The 22,899-nt window shown below is 39.8% G+C and overlaps 1 pseudogene; it reads right to left on the reverse strand.

Moving 5' to 3' along the window:
• Positions 1 to 7,546: 7,546 nt before the first annotated feature.
• LOC147899489 (GDSL esterase/lipase At5g45910-like) lies at positions 7,547 to 12,817 on the reverse strand (annotated as a pseudogene).
• Between the last annotated feature and the right edge of the window lie 10,082 nt (positions 12,818 to 22,899).

Here is a 22,899-nt window from a genome sequence, read left to right on the forward strand (position 1 = left end):
ATTTTCCATTCATAATGTCATTCTGCTTTTTATAGCAGTCCTTAGCCATATGACCCATTTTACCACAGTAGTAGCATTCAACATTGTTGTTTGCATTTTGGCCTCTTTGCCATCCACCACGGCCTCTTTGGCTCCCACTGCCTCTAGAGTTACCACGTCCTCCTCCATAGGACTGGTTTTCTTGAGTTTGCTGCATATTCTGATTTCTACCACGGCCTGCAGATCGGCCTCCTCTACCTCTGCCTCTACCTCTTCCAGCATTTGAGTAGAAGACAGTTTCGTTTGAAGTTCCTCCTGAAGAAGATGCACCCCCATTTCTCTGCTCTTCAGAAATTAGAAGAGCAAACAACTCTTCAAAATCAGGAAATTTTTCACGGATGGCAATGGATGTCCGGAACTGTGCATAATCCTTTCCTAGACTATTCAAGGTCACAGAAACTAGATCATCATCTTCCACTGGTGACCCAATGGAAGCAAGTGCATCTACAATTTTCTTCACCTTCATGTGGCAGTCATTGATGCTCAAATTTTCTCTCTGCACATTATGCAACTCCTGTTTGAGCTACATTTTCCTGGCTTGCGTATTTGTGCTATACATTTTTGCCAAAGTATCCCATGCCTCCTTTGGCATACTTGCATCCTGAATATGCACAATCATAGAATCCAAAATACTGATAGACAGCTAGTACATAACTTTTCTCGCTCTCTCATGCCATCCTTTAAATGCCTGCATTTCCTGTTGATTGGGAACGTTAGGAAGAACTGGTTCTTCTTCATTTCCTGTAATGAACTCCCAATAGCCTTTTCCCATAAGGAAATTCGTTATTCTAAACTTCCATGCCTGGAAGTTGTTCTTGTCAAGCTTTTCTGTGACAATCTGTGAAAGAGAATCAGACGCCATTACAGAACACTACAAAATATTCTGTCACTGCGAGAAAACACAGCTTTTGCCTCACACGGGCAGATCTGCAAAACTGACAAAAGTGGTATTTGACCACAGAGTCACTTCCTAGTGACAATTTTGCATCAATAGGCAACAAGCATGATTCTGCAACTCCCAATATCTCTGCACACAGGCATACGATGTAATTTCTGCGGTAACTTTTCACCGACCAACCGAGCAGTGGTCGCACAGCAAAAACAAGACCTTTTTCTGAGTGCCTGCGAAGAAATTCTGCCTTCAAATCGAGCCCCGAAATGGCCTCGAATCAAAAAAATAAAGTCACACCACGAAGGGCGTCTCAATCTGAGATAGTGCACTTTTGCACTTCTGGCTGTGCTACCTGCAGAGATTTGCTCCCAAACTCGAAATAGGAAAGCAACACTGGTCCTCTTACCAGGACACCGTGAACTTGGTTTGCTTTCTTGAGCTCCTTACCATGAACAAGGCTCTGATACCATGTGAAGATAGTGGGAGAGAGGGAAGGAGTCTCACTTGTGGCTTTCTCACATGCACAATGGGGGAATACACACACAGGTGGAGGCTAAAAACAATTTTCCTCTTCTTAGTTGTGAAAGCCAAAAGAACTCTAGTATAAAGAAATAGAAGAACCCTATATGTGGGTCTCAAACCAAACTCAACTAACTAAGGTGGCATACTAACTGAGCCACAAACTAGAGTAGATAAGGATAGCTATCATCCAGCTATTATTCGTGGGCGATGTACCAACCGCATCTGCAGCTAACAAGTCGGTGACATAAATGCACAACGGTCACCCTGGCATATCACGAGTGGAGCTTGATATCTCAACAGGAGGTGCATATTTTAGTAATGCATAACTGCTTTTACATTTTGGGATTTTTGCATAAAAGATTGTAGAAATCACTTGATCCCCAATGTTGAAGACATTACCCCAGCCATCTATCTCTTGCTCTATGAGGACTATTTTAGATTTTGAGCACATCACCACATAATAATCCTCATGATCTTCATTTGTAGGGGACCGTAGTACTGCAAAATGGTCACCCATTTGAAGCATGTTAGCCAGCTGGTCTCTATCCATCGCATATGTTACAGATAACCCAATATGTAATGTGTTAAACAACTTCCTTCGATGGTCTGGTAGTTCCATGCTTTAGACCTGTCAACATCACCAACCTTTACTTCTATGAAGAGCCTTTGTTTGGTAGAATCATCTCCCATCTTCCATGCCAACCATTCCACAACATCGTGTGCATTTTGTAGCTTTGCACCATTTACATCCAATTGCTCACTGACTAGTGCATGCTTTATGATTGCACCAGCCCCATCATGTTGTCCCTTGCCATGACCGCTTCGGAAAAGGTTCCACATCATTTGAATGCCAGTAAAAGAGCAATACCTAGCATAACAAACAACATATATATTGCATTTTAAAATATGCAACATCTTCAGTGTGATGTAGAAAATAAGGGGTCAGTGTTCAATGTCTTACCTTGCAATAAAGTAAAATGGGTGAGCGGCCTTGAACTGAGATGTTGCCCCATCTGACCAAACCTAGTGTCTTTAAAACTTCAAGCCTTTAGACACCAACCATTGATGGTGGAGCATAAAGCAATGTTGCACAAATAGTGTGTCATGTTTTTTGTCTCATTTGAAATGTAAAAGATGGATTGCTTTTTTATCTCGCTCGTCTCCTTCCAATAGCAAATATGAACCAAGATGGTCACTTGGTCATTATGCCAATGCATTGATTGAACCTCATTCTGTAGTAAGTGCTATGGATAGCAAGTGCTAATATTACTAAATAGTAAATGCTTGATCTATAGTACTATTAGTACTAAATAGCAAGTGCTAGATGGTAAGTGTGATATTACTAGGTGCTATATAGTACTATTAGTATTGAATAGTAAGTACTAATATTACTAAGTGCTAGATAGTATTGAAGAGTACTTACTAAGTGCTAATATTACTAAGCGTTAAGAATTATTGAGTCCTAAATAGTACTCAGTAAATAGGACTTACTCAGTGCTAAATGTTATTAAGTGCTACATAGTACTAAATAGTGCTAAAATACTACAGAGTAATACTAAGTAAAACTAATAGTAGTAATAGCAGAGTTAAGGCAAGGAAGAGAACAATATCTAAACAATATAATATAGTACTAGTAGTAGGGTTAGTGTAAGGGATAGTACTAGATAGTACTAAATAGAACTAGTAGCAGGGTTAGTGCAAGGAGAGAATGATTATGCTTGAAGTCCTTCTCTAATACAAACAATTTCAAACATCACACACTACTAATTAACACTAAATAGTACTATTTAGTCATAACAAGCCTTTTATTTAGTCATAATAATTGACTTGAAAGAGCTAACAATACTATTTTGTCCTATCTTTATTCCTAGGACTGAATTCTAAAATATGGTCTATACTATAAATGTATTAAGTCCCCAATATAGTATTTAGTACTATGATTCTATGATTTAGTGCTAAATTCGCTTCATATAGATTCTGTTACAGTGTTAAATGTTAGCTTTAACATCTGAACAATACTAATATTACCCCTAACAGTACTGAATAGTTGTAAAGAGTACCAAATAATAGTGTGTAACTTAGGCTTCATTGAAAGAAGGAAGATGCACCTCTATGAGCTCCAAGAAATGGGTGGGATGTATTGCATACTTTTTGGGCCAAGCCTATACTTGCAAACGTCCTTCTTGTTTGGGGAAACCCTGGTGTTGTCTTTCTAGAACTGGACAACACATTGAACAACCTCACAACTTAAGGAATCCTATCTATGCTTTCGACCTCCATTTGCCCATTTGAAGGAAGTTTGTTTTATGTCCACGTGATGTTTCTTCAGATTCCATGCTTGAATTCCAAGGGCTTTAGCTACTTTGCTATCACTATATTTTTTATTAGCAATCATGTGGAGAGCTACTCTCTTTGTAGCTAACTTATCAGCACTTTCTACTCTTTTCACAAGACTCAATGATGTCTTTAGGCTATCCACTATTGTCATTGATATGGACTGGCTTTGAAAATTTGTCTCATCGACAACCTCTTGCCTATCTGGATGTTTTTTAACCTTAGACAAAATGTCAGCCTTTGTTCTCAAGTCCAAGTTCTTTGTGGTATGCTTGAAATGTCACTCAACTGTTAATGTCAAGTGTCTCATGTTCCTTTCGGAGCAATGCTGTGGCAGTGCATTGAGCGAGTTTCCTTCATGGTATGGCACTTCTAGTGTGGAGTTCTCCATCCTGTGCACAACCATATTTCAATGGTAAATCATAAATTAATGAACGACACAAGAAGACAATACGTCAAAACATGCATGCTCAATCTTACTGTACGAGAAAGTCATCCTAAGAAAGAGAGAAAGAGAGAGAGCTCTAGAGAGAGAGAGAACCGTAGAATCACTCAAACATAACTGGTTTTTGCACCAGAGAGAACATACGGTCCAAAGTGTGAGGGCTTTAATAAGAGAGAAGGGGAGAGCTAGTTTGCACAGAGAATGGAGAGAGCCACGGAGAGAGAGAGCAATGGACCTCTGGGAGAGAGAGAGCAATAGACCTCTAGTGAAGATGAGCGGAGATACTTGCAAGGACAGAGACGAGACTCCACGAGAGAGAAGAGAGTCGACTGTCAATGGTTTCAAACATGTGTGAGTGATTCCATGAGAGAGAAGAGAGTCAATTGAGAGTAGATTGCAGATCGCGGATTCCTCGATGTGTGAGGAAATCATCCTCGATTGAGAGTGGATTGTAGATTGTAGATTGTGGACTCCTCAATATGTGGAAATCTAATCCAACTATCAATATCTTTTAGTACACAATTTAGTACTATATCTATGCTAGAACCTTTGGCAAAAAGAGTACATTTTAGACACCGTAGCATGCTTTCACCCCATTACTACCGTGCTATCCTAAATTTTTTTGTGCAATGCTATACTAAAATAGTCCCCTTTAGATTGGTTATCTTTAACTATTAGATTTCAACCACCAGGCTACTTAAAACATTTAAGTACTAACATGGAAGTAGGTCGACACAAAATCATGTCGAGAAAGTCCACAAGTCCAAGAAATGTCTACAAGATTTCATGATCTTGGACTTCTCCAATTTGAGGTCCTTGTCTTTTGCATTTTTTGCCCAAATGCAAATTGAGCTACAACATCTACTTTCTCGTTGTAGATAGTTGTAGGTAGGCACATTTGATCTGTCCATGACTTGGGCAATGGCAAATGGCATTTCTACATAGAGATCTTGCATGCAAAAACACCCTAAAGCAAAAAACGTGGACAAGGTGGTAGCATGCAGGACATCGGATCCTGCAGTCATCTATGATGGGGGTATGGCAGACCATGCATTTTGGACCCTGCTGCATAGGAGGATATATCCGATTCAACTATTATGGCCGTCAATACCAAAGTCTTGCTCTGTACATGATGAAGTTGCTTCTTGATTCCTTCCTCCCTCATCCTAAGGCTATGGATGTTCTCCTTCATCTCCTCCACTCTTTTCTCTTTTTGTGCCACAACTTTATCTGAATCCCTCAGCATTTGTTGAAGCTGCTTAAATTTGTTCAAAAACATCAACATGGGCCATTTCCAAGACTTCCACTTTAGTTTTGAAATCTCTTAGGATGATGAACTGCTTTTCAAAACTGTCCAAAGCCATGGCAAGCTCATACACAACCCTATCATAATCTTGTTGCAGGGTCTTGTAGCTTACTCTTTGAACTTCCAACAGTGTTTCAAAAAAATAACCCTCACCATGTGGCTGTTGCAACTTGCTCCACCATGGCTGCTGCAACTTGCTCCACCGTGACTACTCTCTATATCCTTTTAGAACTGGAGAGCTAACTCATTGTGTTCTTTACCCCGGTTGCTCTCTACCCCATCCTTCCTAGGGTTGAAGCTCTCTTGCAGTTCTTGCATGACCTTTCTGGTTTTTGTATTCTCCCTTTTCAGCTCCTCCATCATTTGGTCTTTTTCAATGTTCAATGCATTCTACATGTTGTAGAGCCGTTTGTAAAGACCCTACTTTTTGGCTCTCTGATCTTCAAGCTCCTCTCACATCATTGCTATCTCCTTGTCCACGATGTCCCCATCACTTCTCATTTCTTCAAGCCTATCTCAAAGCTCTTGATGCACTTCTCTACTTCTTCTCTTTTATGCCTTTCCATGTTGACCATTTTTGCAGCGACCTTAGCGTGCTCTTGTGCCTACAAGGCCCTTGCTTATGCCTCCTCTACCTTGGCTTCTGCACCTTCCCTGAGAATTGTCCTTAGGGGAGTCACTATGTATAAACCCTATATATCACATGCATTTAAGGCCTATTTGTAAAACCCCTTATCTGTGAAATTTTCATGATTAAAATGCACCCTTTTCCTATTCAATCTACAAGTTTTTTTTCCAAAATCCTTTTTATAGCACCCTTCTATATGTGAAAATGTGAAGAAAATTTGAAATTAAATATGTCCTTATGTTGAACTCACGTGATAGTCACATTTATTATTGAGTGACCCCCCCGAGGCATTTTCTCAAGTTGCACTACCTTTACTGCATCAGTGGCTTTCTCTTGTAGAAAAGTCACCTTCTGAGACATCTTCTTATTGTATTGCTCAAAACTCCCTTTGAGGGTAGATGCCATCAAGTGCATTGCAACTCTAGCGGACTGAGATGACAATTGGGATTTGCCTTTCACACAATTCTTCAAGTTGGTTATCATGCTCTTGGAGATCGCCCTTGAGAAAGATACATCACGTTCTTTCACTTGTTCTACTGCTGCTTGAATGTGCTAGAACTTCACGGTTCTTCTCGTATTAGGAAAGAAGTGAATGGTAGATTGCATCTCATTATTACGCTAGTGCGGCATCATAACATTGGAAATTTTTTTGACAAGAGTGCAGGTCCATGTAAAATTCAAATATTCACTCAGGAGCACATCGTGTCGCGGCCCCAAAATGGCCCCAAAAATAGTTTTGCGATTAGCTACACCCAAGCAAACATTGACCCTACTTGATAGGAATGAGAGAAATATATGACAAAGCAATTTCCTAAATTTCCTTACTAGTCTATCCATTTATGTTCATGTGTATATGAATTATCTCTTTGATTTTGACTAAAGGCATGATAATCAACTACATATAAATATTCTTTTTAAAAGAAATGGATCATTGCTCATGATTATATCTGATTATATATATGACATGAAAAATTTCTTAATTTTACATTGTATTCAAATGATCCATCCTAAGATACTTCATGAAATAAATTCAACACAAATATAGGACAAATATTTTTAATTCAAAATCTTAAAATATAGTTCTATAGGCTATTACTCAATTGGTGCTTAATAAATGGAGCATGACCCTTGTGAAGTGTGCCATGTACATTATTATATTGGTTCATGATTGCAACATAATACGAAAAAGAGTTATATGGTCACCTGCCTTTGGACAAAAATTGATATCTTTATGTAAAAATACCTTTTTAAGAGAAAGTTAGGCAATTTTAAAGAGAATAAGAGAATAAATTCTCATTTGCAGTACATAGGATTAGTACACCAATCCTTCAAGATTGACTGAGAGTCAGTTCAACTGCTCCAACAATGGCTGAATATTCCCTATGAACATTGAGAGCATTTTGGACAAGTGCTATCCATATTTGAATCTATTTTTTAAACATGAGTTGCACATCCCAAACCATTAGAAGAAAGGATGTAGTTTTTAGAGACAAATTGGTTTACAATAAGTCGATTGAAAGCATCGGTATTATGGACACCATCCCATTGCACAAAGACTGATGGGTCTGGACAAACATATGTCCCTCTCCTGCATATTTTTAATATTTTAAATTGGTCTTGTACTCCTGGACCGGCCCCGCAACAAGCATTGATTGCTTCTTGAAATCCTGGCACAATAGATTCAAATATAATCCATATGAAAAGTGAATTATTTCATAAGTTTAGTTGCATTTCATCACTTTAAATTCTTATAATCAACTAAACCATTAGATAAAATAGCATCAAAGTATAGATTTATGAATAAGAAAGTAGATAGAGACTCCTAACCCTAGATGACTTGAGGGGATATGATTTGGATTTGGTAAAATTCACGTGAAAGACACAAATATGAGGGGAACACTCAACTCACATTCAATATGACTTTATATATGTTTGAGCATTCCTAGACTTTCTCTATTTTAATTTAGGTGCATTGTTCATAAAACTTAAGGATCTTTCGTCCATATGTATCCTCTCATACACTTTAAAGAAATTCTAAGTTTTTTCTCATAAATTTGTTGTTTTCAAAGTGGAGATTGTGAGACAAATACATAAATGGTAGTAACAAAGAAAGTTTGATTTTGAGTTTAACTATATAAATATTCTTATGGAGTAGAAGGGTCACTAACGTTTAGACTTAACAAGAAAGTGACTAGAAAAATAGTATAATGCGACTCTATAATCAAGCAATGATGTGCACAAAGCCAAGGGATGGACGCCGACTTTAAGAGGACCACATGTTTAGTATTATAATAGTCACTAAATTTTATCAGTAAGAAAGAGAAGAAACTCAAGTAAATGATTAAGCCTTGTAATGTAGCACTCATATTCTAGTAGTATTGATCGGACTTCCTATATATAAACTTGAAGTCTTTATAACTACATATTTAGTCTATGCTTATATCCTGGGCCACCAACTCCCTTTAGTAAGAAAACCTATTAAAATCTTGAGTATGAGATGAATTTAACAATATGCCATGAGTAAAAATTATTCAAATTAACATGGTTGTGTTCTACATTAAAATAGCTTTAAATATGTCTTTACATCTTGAAATTTGGGTAACACATGAAAAAGTTATATTAATTTAAAAGAACATGGGTTTTCATATTTTAGTGTATTTTTTGTTCTAGTTCCCCTCATCCAAAAGACCCCTCCCTTGGGTCTCACATATTATGAAAAATATGTACAAATCTTAAAATCTTGCATATTTTTCAATGTACATACCTTACATTTTGTGGGAGAGGAGACATGAAATTCGCATATATTTTCCTTGCATATTTGAAAAATTTAAAGGAAATCCATGCATATTATATATGGACCTTGTCCCCCCATACCCTGGATTTTGGACGAGGGTAGTAACATATTACATATTGAGTTAGCACCCTAGGGCTTATATGATCAAAGATGGGGCCTTATGTCATAGTTTGCTTAAGGATCTTAATTAAACAATTCACATGAGAACCTTAATGTAAGGTAAGCTGGGTGGGTTCATTTTTGGTCCCTCCACGTTTTTATGCCTAATGGCGAAATAACTATAGGATGCTCAAAAAAAAGTACTTGTTTTTCATGAGAGGTGATCCTTGAGCATCTTGTTTTAATGGAGGTTGTGCTATTCTCTAGTAAGGTTAATATGTACAAGTTCAATGAGGAGACAATGATTGAATGCAATAGTGAGCTTGAAGAGAAAGCCAAACAAGGTGTGCTTATAAACAAGCTGGAGGACACATGAGAAGATAAGCATAAAGTTATCTCATGCACATGAAAACGTAGTATAGTAGTCATCGTGAGACATGTGGGTGTGGAGAGGTTAGCTTGACAGACATCAAAACATCCTTGAGAAGGCAAACCATGTGCGAACTGGATAAGCAAGAGTGATGGGATTAATATAAAGGACCCTTACATTTATCTTGCCAAGCTCAAGCTCGAAGGGAGTGAGTTCTAGTAGGTGGGTGCTCACCATGCAAGTACCATACATAGATTGAGAGAGAGGGGAGACGTGCATATGGAAGTGGTAACTTGTAAGTGACTTCAACGAAATGGCCCAAGTTGATAAGATTAAATGGAAAGGCCCAAGTTCTTTCAATGGCAAGAGACCACTTAGCCCTCTTAATATATTATAGCTAGATACATAGATAAGAAGAAATAAATATAGAAATAAATAGATAGATGGAGAATTGTCTCAACAATCCAAGGGCCCAAGTTCTTTAAAGTGACCTACATTTAGTCAACGTAAGACATTATAGATACATAAATAGGTAGATATAGGTAGCGAGTACCTAGTCCCGTTAATGTATTATAGATAGATACATAGATAGATAGATGTGAATTCTGAAAAGGCAACAGATGTTCTTGTCCTAAACTGTAGGTCAGAGGGAGTTGAAAGGGCTGCTTTCCACAATAGCCCTATGGGATGGCCTGACTACCACCCTCATTCCAGCCACACTCTTCTTTTTGGACTCGTTCGGATGTGAACTAAACGAAATGCCCCGCTCCTGCACCTAGATGTGCCCATCTTGGCTGCGTGGAAACAGGCCCAAAGAAAAAATATAGTTGAAGACGACTGATGCGTGATAGGGGCTAAGAGGCAACAGAACTATCTCTTGGCCTACATGGGGTGATACGTTGATTGGGGTCTTCAAGATGGCGAATTTCTGAAGCGAATTAGGAGCGTGTTTGAAGCGACGAGAGATAATTAGGAGCGTGTTTGAAGCGACGAGAGATAGAGAGATGACGAATTCCGGAGAGGGAATATAGATCTAATTCTTGGCCTGCACCAAATGCAGGCCGATCGGGGCGCGAGAGTTGAAGACGACTAGTTCAAGAAGACTGGTGGCTGAAGCGAAGGAGCGTCTGTGCGCTCTCGAAACGAGTTACTCGACACTCACCATATGCAGCCGGGTTCTTCACCACTTGATCGTAAGCAGTGTAGAAGTCTGCGTAGATGATATCTATATCGGGATACTTCTCCCTCAACCCCTGCAGCCCGTTGAATAGGTTCTGATTATGCACTCGAACAAGCGCATTGACAGCTTCCAGGCAGCCCTGCTCATCCGTGGTTCCATTGAGCAGTTTCAGATACAGAGGAGCGCATCCTTCTGGTCCGACATTGAGGATGAAGAAATGCCTTGCTTCATTCGCGTACAAGGTCTGCGTTCCAGTTGCCAACCGATCAGTAGTCAGCTGAACAGATTCCAAGCAGGGTCTCATAAAAATTAGTCAGAGAGAGCGAACGCAAATAGGCATCTCCGGCTACCTCGATTCCTTGTATGAGCTTCCCGACGACAAGTGGGACTAGCTGTAACGTTTTTGCATCAGAGACTTGAGGCTTCATCATCCGACCGAAGCGGAGATATTGCCTTATGAAGACAGAACCGTAGTCGTTGCCGCCGATGGACAAGAAAAACAAACCTTCTGAGAAGCTCTGGGGGCTCGGGAGTCGAAGATCTACGAGCGCATCAGGAGTAAATATTAGAGACAGTGCTCTGCAAACAGAACTGGACTGGACGAGGTTAAGATGGACACCTGGTGAAAAGGCTTGATTCTCTGCTAGCTGCTTGATGTTAAGATGCCATCCAATTTGGACGTTAAGATTGTCAACTGTGAGAACATTACTGCCGCCTTCGAGCAACAGAACGCCAGATCCTTGAGCTGTGCCGCCTGCCACGGCGTAGTTGACGCCATTGGAGAAATCTGTCCCAGGATCTCTGTAAGCGAGATAGGGATTTAAGAACGGCAGACCCACAGATTGTGCTGCAAAAAGCATGAGAAATTGGTAGCAGTTAGAAACTGGGACAATCAAACAAGCATTCAACCTTGAGAGCGGTTGTTCTCAACTTGTCATCGCTGTTCATTTCCTCTTTCAATTAAACGTAAAAACCATCAGTACTTTGTTCTTCAATTGCTAGGTACAAAAATCAACAACATATCAATCATCGATTGCAATACAGAACAGTTAGAAATACAACCGCATAATTACAAGCACCAGTGCTTAAATTTGCTGCACACCTCTAGGCTTCATAAAAAATTCAGTGAAGTCTTTGAAAAAAATTTAAGCTTCAAAATAAAGATGACACTCCGTACAAATCCCATTTTAAGCTGAAGATGACAATTGCGCAGACTCCGAGACTAATGCCAGGCCCTCGAGATTCTAGAGCAGGCAGACTCACATTATTTGGGATACATATTAGTAGTATAGTATATTAGTATTATTTGAGCTTCATGAATGCTGCGCTGGTGAAATTCTTGGGAGTCATATGAAGCCCAAAAGTCTAATGAAGCTCAATCTGCCCAGCAAATTTAAGCACTGACAAGCACTAGTATCTTCACTCGAATTGGAAATACGGGTTCCAATTGAGAATACAAGCAACACGCAATTGCTTCGTTCCATTGGAAAGAAAATCGAGAACCAGTTATCTTCGCCGCGTTCAATTGAAAATATAGATATACAACTATCAGGAACTGAGCAGGAACGATTTTATTGGAAACATAGCTCTGTGGTAACGTAAGCACACATGCATGCACAGCACATTTGCGAAATATTTCAGTACGAGCTGATTGTTGTGCGTGCCACAGCCGACAATTGAGCAACTCTCTATTGGAAAAATATTTACACACTCGAATTGGGCATACATTCAAGGCTCAAGCACAGCTTTCATTCGACAAGAGCAAGCTCTATGAAACGGCTCACATGCATGGAATAATTACGTTAGTTCGATCTTTCTCATCAATCACCTGCAAGCTGCAAGGGATCCTTTAACGATTCACGTAACTTCTACCATCGACGTGCACAAAACAAAACCATATCTCTTGACATGAGATCATGCCCGTTCACAGAAGCAAAACCCACCTAAGAAATCAATGAGCAGTCGCCCATCGCAGAATCGGAGTGCCGGGCGCTTGAAGTAAGTCTCTCCGTAAGGTAATTGTGTTGACGTAAAGAAGATAGGGCTGGTTCGGATCGCATTTCCCGTGTCCGTCAAGGAGTCGCCAAACGCGAAGATGGCTGGGTAACCACAAGCTGCTCCTGCTGCAGCGAGCCTCACAACAAGCAGGCCCCTGCATGCAAGCAAGTAGATTAGCAGCATTATCTTCCTTGAGCCACCCTCTGTCATTGCGAATCCCATCCTATGATCCTGAAATTGCTGTCTTTCTCTGCTCGTGAATTGTTTGCCTTCAACGAATTCTTTGCCTTCCAATAATCCCCTGACAGTCTTTCAATTAAAAAAAAAAAAATCCCCTGACAGTCCAGTGCAATTGCTCTCCGTATGGCTAGCTACCCGATGCTTGTCTCTTACTCCTCGGAGTCGTATTATATAATAGTATCTTGTCGTGCCGCTCTTGTTGACCAGTACCTCATAACTTTGTGTTTCCATCTACCGCGCCCCGGCAAGCCTTAAAGAAAAAGCTGCTGCTCTCTCCTTCCGGACACCGATGATTGTACAGGGTGGTCTTGAAGTCGGCAATGGCTCCTATGACGCCTTGCCCTATGGAGAGCAAACACCTGATAAATCGAGCCTATCGAACTGAAATGACTATCGCGGCAGATGCGCCCGCGTCCAAGTCCAGCTGGGTGAGGTACGTGATCGAGCTACATGGATTCTGGCCTGAAGCCAAGTCCGAGAAGAAGCCCCAGAGTAGATGAGCAGCCGTGGACACATTGTTACCGTTACGCAGTAGTCTTCAGCTATCGAGAGATAATCAATGCAAAAAGAGAGAGCATCACTTTCCTATTCAGAATACAGCTCACGTCCGATATCTTATACACTTTGGTTGGCATCAACTCCCGTGACGAATTTTTAATCACAGCGCTACCCAGTTGAAAGCGGGTCAAACATCATCTTCAAATTCAAAGGAGGTTCAAACAATTACGAAAATCTTCAATGATAGCAGCGGTGCTCCGTTGAGATTCAAACAATTTCGAAAATCTTCATGATAGCAGCGGTGCTCAGTTGAAAGTCGGTCTCATATAGTCGTCATGTTGAAGAGAGCAAACAATTGACAAACATCATCTTCGGATGGACCTGTCGCTTCTAATGATAGATGGAAGTCAGTTGTAATCTTCAATCCTACTGCTTTTTGGTACGAAATGGAGACCCCTTCTCCAATCACAATCACATGTGGAAATGATCTTTGATACTTTGATTCATATTCTCTTCCTCCGTCGAGACTCATGAGAAGTGAAGATCGATATGTTCTCTCCACATGTTATGTCTAGTGTAAACTAGATATGATGTGTGAAGAGATTGCATGGACAGCTAGGATTTCGTGTTTGAAAATGATCGTTGAGTAGCAAGGATTAGTGTAGAGAGGTATCATGGAGGTAGGATTTGGTCTTGAAAAGGATCGAGTAGCAAAGTGATCGATGGAGATAAAGACACACACACACTCTCTCTGTCTCTCTCTCTCTCAAAAAGAGAGTGTACGGTGAGAAAAAATAAAAGGGGCAATAAGGGGGTTTCAAGCAAGCTCGTTCTCAGTGGTAGGGATAGTAGTGAGAAAGAGAGTTTGATTTAGGAAAAATGTGAATATGTAGAGAGAGAGAAAAGAGAAGGGGGAAGCTTTTGAGAGAGAAATAAGGGGATGGTGGGAAAAGGGTTGAAAAAATTGAAAGAGTTTGAGTCTCAAAAGAGAGGGATGTGAAAAGAAAAAATGAGAGGGGGGAAAATGAGAATTAGGGAGAGGCAGTTATAGAAGGGGAGGAAGCACACTAAATAAAAATAAAGAGAGGGCTTAGTCCCTTTCCTAAAACATGATTAAGAAGAGAGGGAGTTATAGAAGGGGAGGAAGCATACTAAATTAAAATAAAGAGAGGGTTTAGTCCCTTTCCTAAAACATGATTAAAAAGGACCTCTCACCTTCTTCTTTGGTGCTTTCAATTCACACATGGAAGGAAACAAGTGATGGAAAAACTTCGTGAAAGTGAATGGAGAGAAAAGGAGTGGGAAAAATAATTGCTCCAAATCTATTATCGATGCAATGGAGATTCAAATCCCAACACTTGGCCACACCAAAACTGTGAGTGATTCTCAAGACACACCATATCTCCACTTGCAATCCATATAGGAGGGAGTCAACTCGAGCAGTGGGAGGAACACATACACATGGGAATTGAAGGGAACTATACATATAGGAAGGGTTAAATGGTAAAAGTCATGGAGAAAGATGGCGAAATTCAAAGGAGAGACTCCATGGGGGAAGCAGGAGAGTCTTTAAAGGCAGAGAGCTTAACTGCAGACATAGATGGGCACCAACATGCTTGCCACCTCATCCTACTTTTCCCTTTTAAAACTATTATCTTTTTGACTATGTGCCACCACTCCACTCACACTTCATTTAATACACCCATAGGACCATCCACATGCAAGGGTTGGCATAAGACAAAGATTTCCACCTCCTTTTCTATATTATACATGCCACATCATATTATACATATTGCACAGATTCACAATTACATTGGTCTTTTAGGACCATTTATGAAAGTGTCTGATGGTCATGAGAGAGATCATTAGGGGGGAAATGGGGTCTCAAAAAGTCCTTAAATTAGTGTTTTCTAATGTCAAGGGGTCAACGTTAGCTTGGGTGTAGCCAATCGTGAAACTATTTTTGGGGCCATTTTGGGGCCGCGATGCGATGCGCTTCTGGGTGAATATTTGAATTTTGCGTGGACCCACGCTCTCGTAAAAAATTTTCCCGACGTGATGAAGGCGCACTGGCATAATAATGAGACACAATCTATTTGTTCAGAACACCACATAGCTCGACACATGGCATCTCTACACTACTTCGTGCAGCGTAGTCTCTGGCCTACGCTGCCTAATCACTTATTATTGTGCAGTCTTTTGCTACAGAGGTTTGCCACCTGTTACTGGGCATGCACCCATGCAGATCATTAAAATTGAAGGTTGGCTTGGAGAGACCACCGCGCTGGTTCTTGCTGTAATAATTAGATGTAATCTATCATTCTGAACACCGCGTAGCGCAGTCTCTGGCCTGCTAACCACATGTCATCATGCAGCCTTTTGCCGCTTCTTTGCCCACAGCCCATACAAATCATAGGTTGGCTTAGAGAGATCATCACGCTGGTTTTTGGCATAATAATGGGACACAATCTATCATTCTGAGCATCGCCTCAGTGCAGACCACCTGTCATCGCCCAGAATTCAAGGTTGTCTTGGAGAGACCACCGTGTTGGTTCTTGGAGTTATAGCTTTGTTACCTATTTATAAGTATTACGGGAGGAAATCTATGAAAGCCGCCGTATTGGTTCTTGGAGTTATATATTTGTGTACCAAAGAAAATGTATTCCGTTGCACAACCAAGCAAAATGCAATTGATGATATGGCCCTTGAGGGGCAAGGGCCATATCTACGTGCATTATAGAATATCCAGGATACCACTGGACAGACATGGCATGTCGATATGGCCTTTGCCCCTAAAGGGGACCCCTCAAGGGCCACATCATCAATTGCATTTTCTGAAAGTTTAATTATATTCTTCTAGATGTATCTCCATGCAACCACAACGGTGGGGTCGTTGGAGTTATTTTAGCGCTATTTTGGTCATAAACTAAGGAAATTATAGTCCTTCTTTCCTGGTATTTAGTCCTTGTTGTAGTAAATATAAATGATGGCAAAAGTACAATTTATCGAGTGAAAATTGAGCAAAAGAGATTATAATGTACATTTACGTCCGATAACAAGTTATATAAAAATTATCAACTTACACCGAGCGGAAATTGAACAGAGGATCTTACATTTATAAAAACTCGGCAATGGCTGAGAGCCTTAAACAAAAGATTACATGTAACGGCCATAACCATTCAGATACAAATATAAAAGTTAACAACAGTGCATACCGAGAGCCTCAAATTGAACAAAAAGAGATTACATAGCTGCCTTAGTCTCTTAGAGACCAAAACATTACATACAGTGAGGAATTTGTACAACTCAGTTTTCAACCAGTCTAGCTTATTGCATTAACAATTTTTAGGGAGCCAAAGGAGGATACGATGGAGAGGCCGAAGACCATGCACATTGCTTGCTAGGACTCAGTTAATCACCCCCCTAGCAAGTTGAGAGTACTCCACTCTAAAAATATTGAGGGATTCGTCGACATCTAGGGGGAACCCATATAGCACAGCCACAAAGAGGCCCTCTGTGAGCATGTTATCCAAGGTCACGAACACCTATTTCATTAATTTTGGACTTTTTATGTTGTTTTTGGATGAAGCCCAAAAATCCTTCCCAAATGAAAAGTTTATTTTGTGAAAATATCCTTCCCAAATCAAAATTTTACTTTCTGAAAATATTCTTCCCAAATCAAAAGTTCACTTTGTGGCACTATCATATTCACATAAAAATATTGTTTTTTCAATCTATACTTTTGTACCAACATGCAAGAATTTGAAATAATACTATATTAGAAATTCTAGCTATACTTAAGTTATTTGTTAATTTAATTATTTTTAATATTTTTTCTTGACGTGATAAATTTATAAATCCATGAAAGGAGACTTAAATATTTCATGAAAATAACATTGTCACTCGCAATATGCACAAAATTTTTAAAACTTTTAATCAATAGAAAAAAGACATGATGCCATAAGACCCAAGTTTTGTATTGAACCAAAGAGGTATAATACCAATTATAGCTATTATTATATGATTACATTGAGAGACGTTGCTCTCAGCTAGAGTCTTTATATCCAAAATGATATAGATTGAACATATGTTTTCAATTTAAATTGTTGCTCTTAAAGAGCCTCAATTCGTGCCATCTGCATAATTTGACTCCCCATTGTCTTATTGCTCAATGTCACGATAGTCCCTTGCCAGGTGCCATCTGCATTAACTCCCACTTGTCTTGCCAAGCCTTGCCCCTTGGGTGCATTGACTCCCCATGGTCTTATTGCTCAATTTGATAGTCCCTTGCCAGGTGCCATCTGCATTAACTCCCTATTTTGACCCTTGGGTGACATCCAGTGCAAAATACAGGTGCCATCTGCATTAACTCCCACTTGTCTTGCCAAGCCTTGCCCCTTGGGTGCATTGACTCCCCATTGTCTTATTGCTCAATGTGATAGTCCCTTGCCAGGTGCCATCTGCATTAACTCCCTATTGTCTTGCCAAGCCTTGACCCTTGGGTGACATCCAGTGCATATTTTGACTCTCATTTGACATAGGAGGTGATGAATTGGCTTGAATTGGCTTCTTGCCTAGTACCCAAATAAAATTCTTCAATGGACTTCAATACAAAGCTTTAATCATGGACATTCTTCATTTGCGCTGTCTCCTTCTACTTCCTCCATGGCGAGCATCCTTAAAAATTCGTGTATATGCAAAATACTTTGCTGTGGTATTTTTATTTTTCCTTCTACCTCATATCCCATGCGCTTCTTTGATTTCTTTGCCCTTGAATGCCAAGACACTATGATTGTCTCCGTCGAAACTTGAGAGACTGCTTCATCATTTGGGACCCACTCCTTCATTATACAATTAGTATACAATGTGTTGTTATCCATATTCTCCTTCCTGCCCTTTGGCTCATACCATACCACTGTAAATGTTGTAGCTCTCCCTTGGTCATCTCTTTGCACATTAACTACTTTTGCAACCCAAAACTTCACATTCTCATATTCATCATCCGATGGCTGAACCACAACAAAACAATCGACCTCTATATCTACTTGTGGCATAAACTCTCTCTTCTTCGGTCCACAATATGGATGTGGGAGTAATGATACAAATTCATTTTCAAAGACTGGAGCTGGGCGCAAATCGTTATGAACATTTGGCCAAAACATATTGCATTCTTCCTTGACATCCTTTGAGCCTCGCATCCTCTTAAGGTCCTTTATTAAATTTCGTGTCTTGTTAATTACAATGGTCTCTAAGTAGGCTTCGAATCAGGATATCTCCGGAGCATTTCCTCTTTGTATGTAATAAATGCTTTTAATCCTTCTATTTCACAGTTAGACCTCTCATTGAATTCTTGTATAGGAGCCCATGTTGGATACCTTTCCTTGTTGGGAATTGAAGTTAAGAGACTGTAAGGTTCTTCAGGTTTCCATTTTGTATCATGAGAATACTATTGCCATTGCATTACGGGTTTTTCATCTTAAAAAAAAAAACGAAAGTAGTGTGGATTGGTATGACCTGTCAATGCATCACCACCCGTTTGTATGAAAGGTAGAATGAAGCTCTTCCAATCATACATTCTTTCGAGCCTCTCACATACTGTACTTTCCTTACGACCACCAACTTGCCTGCCACATCTTCTTACCAAGTCATCTATTGTCTCCACATCCTTGCATTTAAGCTCCCTTGAGACTGTGCTAAAAACCTGATCGATATCCTCATGTGTATGCCCAACATACAAAAATCCACATTCGACCTCATTGAAGATTCGATGAGTAATTAGCATGGAGCAGAATGCAAACATGAGTACATTCTTATTTTCTCGCCAGCAATTATCAGCTTCTATAATCAAAGTCGGTGGTAGGTGACCTTTTTCTGCATGTACATTGCGAATTGCCTTCATAAGAGATGTTACAACTTGATTGCTATCATGTAGATGCAAGGAATCAATCCATATATCTGCAAAGAACTTAATTCCATGCACTAACACTCCACATAGATGTGTCTTTAGAAAGTGCTTTCCTTGTAATTTAGGTGGAGTGGCAACAAAACGAGGCAATGTTGTTGTATTTTGATCCATGCCATCTACAATAAGGCACATGTAGTCATCGGGATGCGAAATAGCTTGCTCCTTCCAAAATGCATATTTTTGTCTGGAATGTCGAATAAGGTCATGATGAGATTTTCGGTTTTTTTTGTATAATTCCCTTTGATTTGGACATGTTGCACTCTCAATCGCTCGCTTTGAATCATCACAGACATTGCACTTTGACATTTTTTGCCTCCTTGGGATTTTAACATATCCAAAGTTCTTCTTCCAAAGAGTATACAAAGTATGAGAAGAGCTATGGCATCCCCTCTTTGCCTTTGCTTTTCTGCAATAGAGTCAAATACTTCGAGCTTTGTTAAGCCCATTGGAAGGTGCATTTCAGTGATCGCGTCACCGTTAGGGAGTTTGGTAGATATATGGGGTTGAGGTAAAGCATTTTCATGTATGAAGTCTTGCAAAATTGCTGCTGCCCTGACAGTTGAGATTCTTGATTTGGACCTCCTCTATTATCGTGAATGCTAAATTTGTTGTCGCCCTTTGCCTTGGTGACTAAATCCCAATATGTACCATGGGATAATCCAGTAATATTGCGATATGCCTTATTGCAAATCTTTTTTCCATTTACGAGAGGTTTTACCTTTTGTCTTGAACTTAGCCTTTTATTGCCATTCTGAAGAAAGCAAGAGAGACTTGTGAGAAGATATTCATTTCTTTCGCTTCCTCTTCTTTGCCACACGTGTCCTCTACATTCCCTGATGTCTGCAAGATCAATGAAGTGCATACATCTTTGCTTGCAATATAGATATCCCAATACATTTAACATGTTCTCCTCCTTCATTACTCTCTTCCTCTTTGGTTGCTTTTGTGGATCTGCCTGGATTCGCTTTCTCTTCATGCATATGTATGACCGTTTTCGTTCCTCGTGCACGTTGTTATCTATATTTATGCACTTCTTCTCCTCACATTTGTTTGTAACCAAGCATCCATGATTGGTCGTTGCATCCTTGGCCATATCACAATCAAAGTTAAATATTGAACAATCCTCTGTTGATCTCATCCTCGTTTTTAACATCCTCTTAGGACCATTCAATGAATTCAATATTCTACGAGAGTATTGAGAACCTTGAAACTCTTCCACTTTTGAGAGAACATCACTCATTGGGACATCTTGCATGGCTTTCACAAATCCACAAGCTTGATTGACACCAGGTTTGTTAATATGCATGAACTCATCCACACTTGACAAGACATCGCTATTGAAACCTTTGCCCTTCTCACTGTGCAAGAATTCATCCACCCCAGATAAGGCTTCGCTTCTAAAATCATTTTGTTTCTCGGAACCAATGAACTCATCCACTCAAGATAAGATGTCACTTCTATAATTGAGTACATTGAAATCATCCACATTTGAAGTGATAGAGCCTGGCACATGGGCACGCTTTTAAGGTCCTTTGATATTATAGTATACCTTGTCTTTATCATTGAAAACCATGTGCCTCTTTCTCATGTTTAAAAATTGCATGCTCCATCTCATATTCTTGCCTACCTCATAGTAGGAATCACATAAGGATGTTATGTTATCAACCATACCATCATCAGTGACTTTTAGAATCCTCATCTGTGCAAATGACCATTGCTCCACTTCTTTAAATCCCAATACTTCACCTTCTGCTACAGTCTTATTTGCAAATGATCTCATTTGTAAAATGTCCCCTATAGTAAAATCCAAGGTGGTGCACTTTGTATTCTTGATAATGTCTGTTGCATAAGTCTCATCTTTGTCCCATGCTATAAATGATTTGTTGGATGTATTGTAGGGCATAACATCTCCAAGTGTTTCCATATCTCCACATTTATACTTTAGCACAACATGTGCGCTAAGAATCTTTAATATAGTAACTGCCACCTTATCTTCGCAAGGTCTTCGAAAGTGGCAAACTGAATTGGGATCACTATCATGGACTGTAGCAAATGCAACTACTTCTCTTTTGCTACATAAAATCACATCCATCCCGGGAACAAAATCTATAGCCATCTCCTTTGTGAGAGTCCTTCACAAGCAAGCTGCAGTAGCAACAATTACATAAATATTAATCTCTTTTTCATAATCTACTCATTTATTATAATTTTTAATTAGTACTTAATTTATTGATGGGAGAAGTTATCCGATCAAGTACTCATCAGATGAACATGCCAAGTTATCCTTTGCATGGTCGATCGAGCATTAAATACTATTTTTGCTCTAGTGTCATGCACATCCGTACAAAAACACGATGCCAGATATGTTATCCGATCAAGTACTTATGGGATGGGCATGCCACTTTGCATGTAAGTCAATTCCACCTAGTTGAAGGTGCTTTGCATGGTCGATCGAGCATTAAATACCATTTTTGCCTTAGTGTCATGCACATCCGTTAAAAAACACACTGCTAGGTGTGCTATCCGATCAAGTACTTATGCGATGGGAATGCCACTTTGCATGTAAGTCAATTCCACCTAGTTGAAGGTGTGTGCAAAGTATTGTGCCCATTGGATATGCTTTGCATTGTCGATCAAGCATAAAACACCATTTTTGCCTTAGTGTCATGCACAATCATAAAAGAACACGGTCTTAGAAGTGTTATTCAAACAAGTACTTATCTGATTGGGGCTCCACTTTGCACGCAAGTCAATTTCAACTAGGTTGAGGTGCGTGCAAAGTATTGTCACCATCGAATATGCTTTGCATGGTCGATCGAGCATTAAATACCGTTTTTACCTTAGTGTCATGCACATCCGTAAAAAAACACGCTGCTAGGTGTGTTATCCGATCAAGTACTTATGCGATGGGAATGCCACTTTGCATGTAAGTCAATTCCACCTAGTTGAAGGTGTGTGCAAAGTATTGTGCCCATCGGATATGCTTTGCATTGTCAATCAAGCATAAAACACCGCTTTTGCCTTAGTGTCATGCACAACCATATAAAAACATGGCCCTAGGTGTGTTATTCAAACAAGTACTTATCGGATGGGGGCTCCACTTTGCACGCAAGTCCGTTTCAACTATGTTGAGGTGCATGCAAAGTATTATCACCATCGGATATGCTTTGCATGGTCAATCATGCATTATACAACGTTTTTTCCCTAGTGATATGCACATCCGCAAAAAAACACGCCCTTACGTGTGTTATCTGATCAAGTACTTATCGGATGGGTGTGCCTCTTTGAGAACACTTCAATACCACCTAGTTTGAGGTGTAGGAAAAGTGTTGTGCCTATCGGATATCCTTTGCATGGTCGATCGAGCATTAAATACTATTTTTGCTCTAGTGTCATGCACATCCGTAAAAAAACACGCTGCTAGGTATGTTATCCGATCAAGCACTTATGGGATGGGAGTGCCACTTTGCATGTAAGTCAATTAAACCTAGTTGAAGGTGTGTGCAAAGTATTGTGCCCATCGGATATGCTCTACATTGTCGATCAAGCATAAAACACCGTTTTTGCCTTAGTGTCATGCACAACCATG

This window comes from Dipteris shenzhenensis, chromosome 8, assembly GCF_047967505.1.
Source record: "Dipteris shenzhenensis isolate YYH24624 ecotype China chromosome 8, Dip_SZ_1.0, whole genome shotgun sequence".
NCBI classification, from domain to species: Eukaryota; Viridiplantae; Streptophyta; class Polypodiopsida; order Gleicheniales; family Dipteridaceae; genus Dipteris; species Dipteris shenzhenensis.